This window comes from Notamacropus eugenii, chromosome 4 (genome assembly GCF_028372415.1).
Source record: "Notamacropus eugenii isolate mMacEug1 chromosome 4, mMacEug1.pri_v2, whole genome shotgun sequence".
Classification (NCBI taxonomy): Eukaryota; Metazoa; Chordata; class Mammalia; order Diprotodontia; family Macropodidae; genus Notamacropus; species Notamacropus eugenii.
In genome coordinates this window covers 448249718-448260311 of record NC_092875.1, presented here as the reverse complement: position 1 = coordinate 448260311, position 10594 = coordinate 448249718, and the positions used below count along the sequence as shown (strand labels likewise).

Genomic DNA, 10594 nt, shown 5'->3' with positions numbered 1-10594 from the left:
TGAAAGATGAAGTCTAGGCTTTTTTTTTTTTGATCATGCTTTTCAGGTAGTCCAATAATTTTTAAATTGTGTCTCCTGGATCTATTTTCCAGGTTATTTGTTTTTCCAATGAGGTATTTCACATAGTCTGTTATTTTTTCATTCTTTTGGTTTTGTTTTTAAAATATCTTGATTTCTCATAAAGTTATTAGCTTCTATCTGCTCCATTCTAATCTTTAAGGAATTATTTTCTTCAGTGAGCTTTTGGACCTCCTTTTCTTTTTGGGCAGTTCTGCTTTTTAAGGCATTCTTCTCCTCATTGACTTTTGGACCTCTTTTGCTGTTTGGGTTGGTCTATTTTTTAAGGTGTTATTGTCTTCAGCATTTTTTGTATCACCTTTAGCAAACAGTTGACTTTTTCATTATTTTCTTGCATCACTCTCATTTTTCTTCTCAGTTTTTGCTCTTTCTCTTACTTTATTTTCAAAATCCTTTTTGAGCTCTTCCATGGTCTGAGACCAATTGATATTTTTCTTGGAGGCTTTGGATGGAGTAGCTTTGAATTTGTTGTGCTCTTCTGTTTATATATATTTGGTCTTCCTTGCACCAAAGTAAGATTCTATAGTCTTATTCTTTTTTCCAGTTTTTGCTCATTTTCCCAGCCATTTACTTGACTTTTGAGCTCTTTGTCAATGTAGTTCCCTGCTTCCAGTGGGGGTGAGGGGAGTGTTTTGTGAGTTGTTTCATCCTCCCGCAGTCTGATGGCCAAGAGCTCCAGAAACAGCTTTTCCTGCTGCTACTGCAGCCTCAGGCTTCTCCACCCCCTCTGCTTCCTTGCGGCTGTGGCTGGACCACTCTATTCTCTCACACAGGTCCAACAGGGATTTTCTACTGACCTTCCAATTTGTCTTTGGCATTTTGGAGTTGTGGAGTCTGAAAATCGCCAAAGATTCAGTCCCCCTCCCCAGGCCTGCTCAGGTCCTGTTTGTGCTGCAACTCAGGCTGGACTGCACTGTGTTCCCAGCACAGGGCAATAGATGATTCCCATCAAACTTTCAGGCTGTCTTGGGCTGGATATTTGCTTTACTCCATCATTTTATGGGTTCTGAAGTACCAGAAATTGTTTAGAATCACTTTTTACATGTATTTGGCTGGGTTTGGGGGGTAAACTCTAGCAAGTCTCCACTTCTATTTTACTATCTTAGCTCCACCCCATTGCTCTACAATTTCAAAGTATAAATCTGGAAATGAAAGGAACAGACAACTTCCTTCCCTGAAATTTGGAATTCTGGAACCCCTGAAAAGCAAGGGAATATCCCTAATACATTTCAGAGATGATATTCTTTTTCTGTGGAAAAGGGAAAAAATGTGAAACGATCATAAGAAGAGCTACCACTACTCCATCCCTACATCCTAATAAAATTGTAATGGCATACAATCTGGCTGCAAACTTCAAATTATATAGCAATCCCCACTTTCCTTCCTACCTGAGTCCTCCATCACTTTCATATATATATATATATATATATATATATGTATATGTACATTCTTTGGGGCAGCTAGGTGGTGCAGTGGATAGAGTACCAGTGAAGGAGTCAGGAGGACCTGAGTTCAAATCTCACCTCAGACACTTGACACTCAGTAGCTGTGTGACCTTGGCCAAGTCAATTAACCCCAATTGCTTCATCCTGGGTCATCTATAATCATCCTGCTGAATATCTGTTCACTAGATTCAGATGACTCTGGAGGAAAAGTGAGGCTGGTGACATGCACAGCCCTCCCTCACTCGAAACAAAGTCAAGTGTATGTCATGTCATTATTTCTGTGATGGCATGGTCTTCTTCGGCAATAAAGGATGAACACACACAGAACATTCTTTAATAGATATCATTTTCAAGTTTCTTTTATTCTTCTTTCTATGCTCCAAAATGTGGATAATGATTTGCCACATAAATGTTGGAATTTAAATGAGGAGGAGAAACTACTCTTTAGAAGACATCAAGTATCTTCCAATTAAAATTCTTAGAGCTCACAAAAATGAGTGCTTTACTGAATGGTCCTAATTAACTTAACAAGAGATAGTGATCTTAAAAGATAAAATATAATTTTGATTACCTGTCATGGAAAGTTTCAGAGAAACCATATTCATGCTGTTAGGATAAGGCATGAATGGGCTGACTTGCTATTGCCATATGGGTCAATGTTGGATTTTCCTCATACGGTGACAAAGCTGGAACTTGATTGAGACAAGGGTGTATAGTGAGAGGGATGGATAGAGAAAGGCTCAAATTGTTCCTTCCTTGACACAGTTTCCAGGTAGCCTTTATCTATGTTGACTTTCTTTGTGGTCACTTAGGAGTTGTGAATCCCTTTGTATGAGAGTAAAGCTCTTCAGATTTGCTATATACCTAAAGATCATGCCAGTCATCATATTTGCCCTAATTAACAGATAGGTTTCCATATGGAAATAGGAAAGGCACATATCTACTCAAGCTAAGTGCCATTCTCTCCTTATTACATTATCTTGTTATATTAAGGGTAGGCAAACATTTTGTTTATTGCTCAATGATCAACAAGTGCAACCTTTAATCCTATTATTAAACAAGCGATAACAAGGTGCTGGCATCAGGCATGCCATCATTGTAAGAGAAGCTGTCAATTGGGGTAAAAATTACATTAAATATCTCTGATAAAAGACTGCATTCCCATTATATAGGGAATTAGGACAAACATATTAAACTAAGAGAGTTTTCCCAGTAGGTAAGTTATAAAAGGATATGAGCAAAGAGTTCAAAAGATTATATAACTAGGGCTGGAAGGAACCTCAGAGACCACCTTGATTAATTTCTTAATTTTAAAGATAAGGTAATTGAGACTCTGGGATATTAAATGATTTTCCAAGATCACAGAATTGTTGTTTATCCTTTGCTTTGGAAGAGGACAAATGACATCACAGAATGATGTATTGATTTGCACGTGAATTGGATATAAAGGATTTAAATTCATCTTCAGCTTCACTCTCTTTTCCAGAGTTATTGAATTCCAGTGGCAAGACAAATGTCAGGATGACTGGCAATGGCTTGGTATGCAGTGAATGGATGTGGGGTCTTCAAAGTTTGATCAGGCTCTAAGAAATCTCCACTGCCTGTTTTAGCTGCTTTCATGGCCATTGAAACAAACTGTTCTTATCTATTCTTTCTGTCTTCACATGATTGGGGTAAACACCCCTTTAATTCACCTATAGTTACCCTCAACTTCATTTAATCTGTCTTCCAAGATGGTTTTACCTGGGTATGACTGCTGCACATACTTCAGCTTCTTAAAGCCACAAGTGAGAGTTGGGGGACAGGTAGATGAGCAGCCCTGAAAAGGGCTTGGCATGCCCTCACATCAGAAGTGCTAGTTTTCCTTGAACACCTTATATACACTTTCATAGTTATCCTGTGAAAGATAGGAATTTTCAGAGAAGAATATAAGCCATATATAGAAATATGGAAGATTGCCCATCAAAATCAGTAAGAGAAATCAAAATGAAAACAACCCTCAGGTTTTACCTCAAACCCAGCAAATTGATGAAAATAACAAAAAATGCAAATAACCCATTTTGGAAAGTCTATGGGAAGACAGTAATGTTTTGTTGTATCTGTAAATTGGACCAACCAATTAGAAAAATTCTTTTTTGGAATTTTGTGAAAAAAGATACAGTATACTGACAACTACAGTAATATTGACAAATAGATAAAAAAATTCATGCTTTTTGACCCAGAGATCTCACTTGTAGGTATACATCCAAAGTCCAACCAATCCTCACGCATCTTTACAAATCTTTTTTTTAAAGCAGGAGTGGCTAATTAGGTAAGGGAGAGAAAAGAACAAACACATATACGTGCAAAATGATTAATAAAGTTTATACTACATCACTAAGTGTCATGAGACTTCAAGTGTTTTATAATATAATTATTTGCCCTTTAGTATATAATTTGATCACTCAGTGCATGTTTTTGACACATTACAAATCTAAGAAAATGAGAAATGTCCTTCCCCCATCCCATGTGAAAAGAAAAGGAGGGGAGGGCTCTATGTATTGTTCACAAACATTAAGAGGTACTATTTTCTGTTACATGGCATCTTAATTTCAAACTTTTTACATGTTGCTAATATTGCTATGGCCTGTTTGTTTTTAGTGGAGGAACTTTATAAAGATATGATATCCGCAGTTTCTTAACATGGAGGGAAACTATTAAGATAAGGCATAGATTTAAAAAGCTGTTGACACCTTATGGAAGACTTTGAAAATTAGTTATCTAAAAATTCTTCATGTTATATATATATTTTCAGCTCTTATTCTTTAGTAGAGCACCAAAATACTGTGATGAATTTGATGTTTTAACTCAACAAGTGATTTGCTTTTTCTGCTCTCTTCAGCTGATGTTATCATCATAAGTCTGATAGAAATGAATGGATAAAGTCATATTCAGTTGAAAACTACGCAGAAAAGATAGAAGCAAAATATTTGGTTCCATATCCTGGATAAGAATATAAATCATGTGATAATTCCATGGAAAAACTTGATAACTATTAACTGATAATTTCCTCTAAGAACTGAAATTTGTTTTTAATATCATTTTAATACTGAACATTTAAAAATCTCACCTTCACCTTATCTTGTCTTTAAATGTCCACCAAGTCATTTTCTGGCCATTTCCAAATCATGCAAACTAGTGCTTGTATTTCTCCTGCCCTAGCTCCTCTTTATGTGGTGTCTTCTCTCATTAGAATGTAGAATTCCTGAAGGCAGGTGCTATCTTGCACTTACAATAGAAGTGATTCATGGCATAAAAATGGAATGGTTTGGACCAATTCCAAAAATGGAATAAAAAGAGTTAAAAAAAATAACATCATGGCTATGTAGAAGACCACTGGATTAAAATGCTGAGGTTAATAGAGATCTTAAATGAGCTGGAGAACAATGCAGAATTAGGCTGGAACCACTGTTATCAAACAAACTAGAATTAAGCAAATTATACTGAATATACTGGAATACACCATTATGTATATTTTGTAGTGCTGGTGGTCACTTTAAAAGTGCTTGTCAAAGGCTTTCATTGTTTTAATTTTAAACTAGACATCATCTTCACCTTTGAGAAGGCCTACTTCATCTTGCATCAATTTCCCTGCCTGCCATTTTTTGGTGTGTTTCCTTAGTCTTCCCACTTGGTAGATTATTCTAGTATTGGAAGAAAGGAGGTAGCATTCTTGCAGCTGGTTGAGTTTTAAAGTCATCTCAGGGATGATTTTCTCTTCCATGGTCAGCACTGTCTAATTTAATCTGACATTTTTAAAAAATTGTTAGTGAAAACTTTTCGACTAGTGTTTTTGACACTATGTTTTTGAATCTATGTGGCAGATTGTATTCATATGTGTTATTGTTCAGTGATGATTTCATTGTATTCTATTAACAGAAGTAGTAAATGTTAAAAGTGAACAGACCATTAATTTAGGGGAGGTTTGTACAAATGCAGTTTATGATATTATACTTTAACATTTCTCTGAGGGTAACTTATTTTTAAATTTTAAAACATTTTGTGCATTTTAAAAGTTTCTGTTATAAGGGGAGATAGTTTCTTCACAGCATTATTTCTACTAATAATAATATAGCCAATGTTTCCCACTCAGCCCTCAAGAGAAAAAAATGTTGCTAAGATATCATGAGAATTCATGATGGCATTCAAAGTTCTAAAAAAAGAAATAAGAATTTTGTCATTGGCATTTATAATTCTTTTGACAAATTTTAAAACACAACATTTGGGGTAGAAATATACAGAACTGCTCATATTCTGTCAAAGTGTTCTATCAGAAGTACCTGAAATAGATCAAAGAGCAGCTTAAGCAACTGTAATAAAAAGCATCAATCAAGGTCAACTAGTAGTCAATAAAGGTTAATTATTCATTAATTATTAATGACAGAAAACTCCAACTTTTCTTCTGCCTCTTCAGCAATTTCTTTCTTATTGCAATAGAACATGAGCTGCAATATTAAATTATAATTAATTTATATTAATTAATTAATTAAATTATAAACAGTCAGAGTGAGACAATTTTGTATCAAATAGTCATGTAAAAACCATTGTGCTAAACTTATCCGCACTTTTCTTTTACTTGACTATTCTGGCCAATGATAGGTACATCTTAAACTGGTTGTATATGTTGTAAGGAAAAGAGTGTTGGCTTCAGAATCTGAAGAACTTGGGTTAGAATCCTGACTCTGACACTTACTAGTGTTAACTGACATTTGTATAGAATTTTAAGGTCTACAAAGTTCTTTGGATACTTTATTTTCCTTTGATTCTCATAATAACCTTGTGAATTCACTGCTGTCATCATTATTATTATTTCCATTGCACAAATGAAAAAACTGAGGTTTAGTTAAGTGACAACCATGGACATACAGTAACCATCTGAGTTAGGATTTGAACTCAAGTCTCTCTTGGCTCCAAGTCCACTGCTCCTAGACTGCATCATGATACCTTTGGGTTTTTTAATTTTCCTCTTACCACTACTATGATCCCCAATAATTTTATTTCAAAAGAAAGACTAGGTCTAATTCAATTTTGAACACAACAAACAACTTAGTACAATTCATTCATTCAGTAAAATAAGTAAGCAAGTATTTATTGAGTACTTTTGACTTCCTGAATGAATGAATGAGTGAATGAATTCAGGATTCCATTGCCCTTTTCCCAATAAGGTGGAGGCTGTTTTCTTGCATCTCTATCCCTTTGTGAATATTAATTATGAAAGTTTCTTCCCTTGGTTGATAATTTGCTTTAGTTCAGCGTTAAGAAAAGAGAATTTAGGGAAAGAAGGCTAAGAAAGAAGAAATATATTGTCATCTAAATTAGCTCCAATTTCTCAGGTATACCTTGCTGTGACTCATCTCTTTTTTTAAACTTTCAATGGAGTTCTTTATTATCCAAAAAGCTTCATGTGTAATCAAGATGGAATAGTCCCGTGAGATGTTCTATGATGTTCTAGGTGCTGTTTTTTTTTTTTTTATTGGAGTTTTTCCTTCCATGAGCTCTATGAAATGACTACTTTCCTTTTGAATCATTTTCTTTTGTAACTTTTTAGTTTCCTTTTCTCTCTTATTTTATTGAAAAAGAAACACATAGGGGGCCACTTCTGCCATCCCCCAGGGATCGCCCCCATCGGCTCCTCATTCCCGCTGAACAGTTTACCCTCCGTGAAGGGTAAGCCCTAGTCTTCCTTCAGGGATGCCCATTCACCTCCCTATGGCTTTGGTTCTGGCGCGGGGAGCTGGGGGAAGCCTCAGACTCCAGTTTGCAGCCTCCCAGGAGCTGACAGACAGGCGAGGGTGGGGTTGGGGGGCAGAGGAGCTGTGGGCAATCAGTCACCTCCTCCACCTTGCCCGAGCTTCCCTCCCTGCCCCGCCCTCGGTGTCCCTGCGAGTGCTGGAGCCTCCCTGAGCAGGCGATGGCCCCCGCCAAACCCCAGCAGGTCTTGTTGCTATACTCTCTTGATCCAGAGAACCCCACAAAATCATGGAAGTCAAGGGGTTCAAATCTCCCGGTCCACTTTAAGAACACCCGTGAAACAGCCCAAGCTATCAAGGGCATGCATATCCTAAAAGCCACCAAGTATCTGAAAGATGTCACATTGAAGAAACAATGTGTTCCCTTCAGTGGGTATAATGGCGAAGCTGCCCCAGGTGTGCCCAGGCTAAGCAATGGGGTTTGCACAAAAAGAGTGCTGAATTCTTATTGCATATTCTTAAAAATGTGGAGAGTAATGCAGAAACTGAAGGGTTTGGATGTGGATTCTCTTGTCATTGAACATATCCAGGTTAACAAGGCTCCCAAAAGGCATTGGAGTACTTACAGGGCTCATGGTCGAATCAACCCATACATGAGTTCTCCTTGTCATATTGAGATGACACTTATTGAAAAGGAACAGACTGTTCCTAAACCAGAAGAGGAGGTTGCTCAAAAGAAAAAGATATACCAGAATAAACTGAAGAAACAAAAACTTATGGCGCGGGAGTAAATAAAACATTAAAATGCAAATAAAAGTGAAATGAAAACAAAAAAAAGAAAGAACAGATAGTAGATACCCACCTTCTTGAGCTCATCCCCTTTTTATATAGACTTCCAATATCACTTCAGGACATCAGTGCATAGCAGAGGCAGGAAAACTCAATAGCCATCTGAAAAGAGCAAAGCTTTGGGAGTTGGTTGACTCCCTGTGTATCCACACCAGATCCAACTCGTTCACTTTTCTTACCTCCATAAATTTCAGAGCTCTGAGAAAATCAATTACAATGTAGCCTATCTTTTGATTGACATTTGCTTGGCTCCCAATGTGAATCCCACCTCTACTCCTAATCAGTGCATATCATCTTTTAGGCAATGATGGGATTATAGGTTTAGAGCTGGAATGGACTAATTCACTCCTTCATTTAGCAAATAAGGAAAATGAGGCCTATAGACATTAAATGACTTTCCCAAAGTCACATGGGTAATAAGTGAGAAGATACAAAATTTGAGAGCTGTATCCTCCCATTCTAAATCTAACACATTTCTTAATGGATCATGTAAATTTTAAATATATTTTGAATCTTTAATACTTTTGCTATAAACAAATTGACCTACTTTGCAGAGTAGGTATGTGTAATGGCAAGTAAAATAGGATCTTTTGCTAATTTTGTTTTATATGTGTGTTCGTCCTTCCTTGCTGAAGAAGACATGACAAGAAATAATGACATGACTTGCACCTGACTTTGTTTTGAGTGAGGGAGGGCTGTGCAGATCACCAGCCTCACTTCTTCTCCAGAGCCATCTGAATCTAATGACCAGGTATTCATCAGGATGAAGTATTCATCAGGATGATTGGAGATAACCAAGGATGAGGCAACTGGGGTTAAATGACTTGCCCAAGGTCACACAGTCAATGAGTGTCAAGTGTCTGAGGTGAGATTTGAACTCAGGTCCTCCTGACTCCTTCACTGGTGCTCTATCCACTGTACCACCTAGCTGCCCCTTAATTTTGTTTTAGCATAATCAAGAAGTATAATGCCTCTATTTGAATGTGATTAAAGATGATCTTTCCCACCCATTGTTGGGTCTGGGAAGATTTGTAGGAAGGTCCAAGCCTTTTGTTAATGAAGCACTGGTTCTCAAGGCATTTGACGTCCTTTGGCTCTAAAAAGTGTATAAAGACTCTGAAGTATGAGTTTTATTTTGGGTCTTACTGACTGGAAGTGTTTGTTTGGCCAGACAAGGACTCTGGGAAGCTGTAAGGAGACCACCAGCTTTGAAAACCCAGATGTCAGTGCTTCCCTCTCTGGTAATTGTGGTAAGAGAGTTATGGCCCAATTGTCTGTTGAATTCAGGCATGTCTGCTAATCTTTGATTTCTCTGTATTTTTTTTTGAAGTTCAGGGTGCTGACTCCCCTGAACTAGGAGAATGATATATGCACTTGGTTAAAGGAATGATACACATGCTTCCTTAGTTAGTCCCTCAAAAGTTGCCTTTCCTTTTATGAATGCAGATCTAAGAACCTGTGACAGCAGGCCCCTCTGTGCATGCTGGGGTGCTTACTGGTACAGCATCACTTGGCTTCCTTATCACTTCTCGAATAGATGAACATTTGCACGGGCCGCCCACATCAAAGAAGGTGTTGTGCTATATGACCAAAGCATAATTGCAGTGGTTCAAAAGAAACATAAGATGTACAAATTTTGAGACCTGTCCACTCCAAATGTACATAAGAACTATTTGTGACGAACTTTTGATAGAGCCTTCTGGGCTTGTACTGGTTTGACAAGCCACAGTTGGACACACTGACATAATGATGTCATTTTAGTCCTCTTTGAACATGAAGGACAACAACCAACCAACCATTATTATATTTTGGAGCAATTTTCCTCTTGGTTGTTAATCATTTACTTTTGCTTTTCTGAAAACTTTTCATTTCCAACCATTACTGAGTGAAGAATTGTACTGACACACATCAATATTAGTTCCCCATATATCTTTGACATAGGACTTTTATCATAGATAATTGATGGAAATATTTTCCCCAAACAACAGTTTTTCTTCTTATTCTAGCTGATGATTTTGTTCATGCAAAAACTTTTTAAATTTTATGTAATCAAAATAATCTATTTTGTCTTTAAGAATGACCTTTTTTATTTGCTTATAATTTCTCCCTTACGCATAATTTTGAAAAGTATGTTCTTTCCATATCCTCTAATTTATATTATTTTTTTTTTGTATTTAAGTAGTATATTTATTTAGAACTTATTTTGGCTCCTAGTTCAAGTTCCTGATATAAACCTAGTTTCTACCAATTTGCTTTCCAGTTTTTCCAGTTGCTCTTGATGGATAGAGTGTGCTTTCAAAAGTTATTATTTCTGAACTGATCGAATTGTTGTATTAGCTTTCTTCTGAATTTTTATCTAGTCTTTTCTACTGATCTAACTTTTTATTATGTAATGGATACTAAAATAATTTTTGAGGGCTAATAACATGTAATCAATATAGTTTGAGGCCTAAAAATGTTATTCTTACCTTATACTGACCAATCCAATCTCAG

General features: G+C 36.6%; 1 pseudogene; it reads left to right on the top strand.

Annotated features, from left to right (window-relative positions):
• Window positions 1–7365: 7365 nt before the first annotated feature.
• Window positions 7366–8419, top strand: LOC140498648 (large ribosomal subunit protein uL22-like; annotated as a pseudogene).
• The last annotated feature ends 2175 nt before the right edge of the window (window positions 8420–10594 follow it).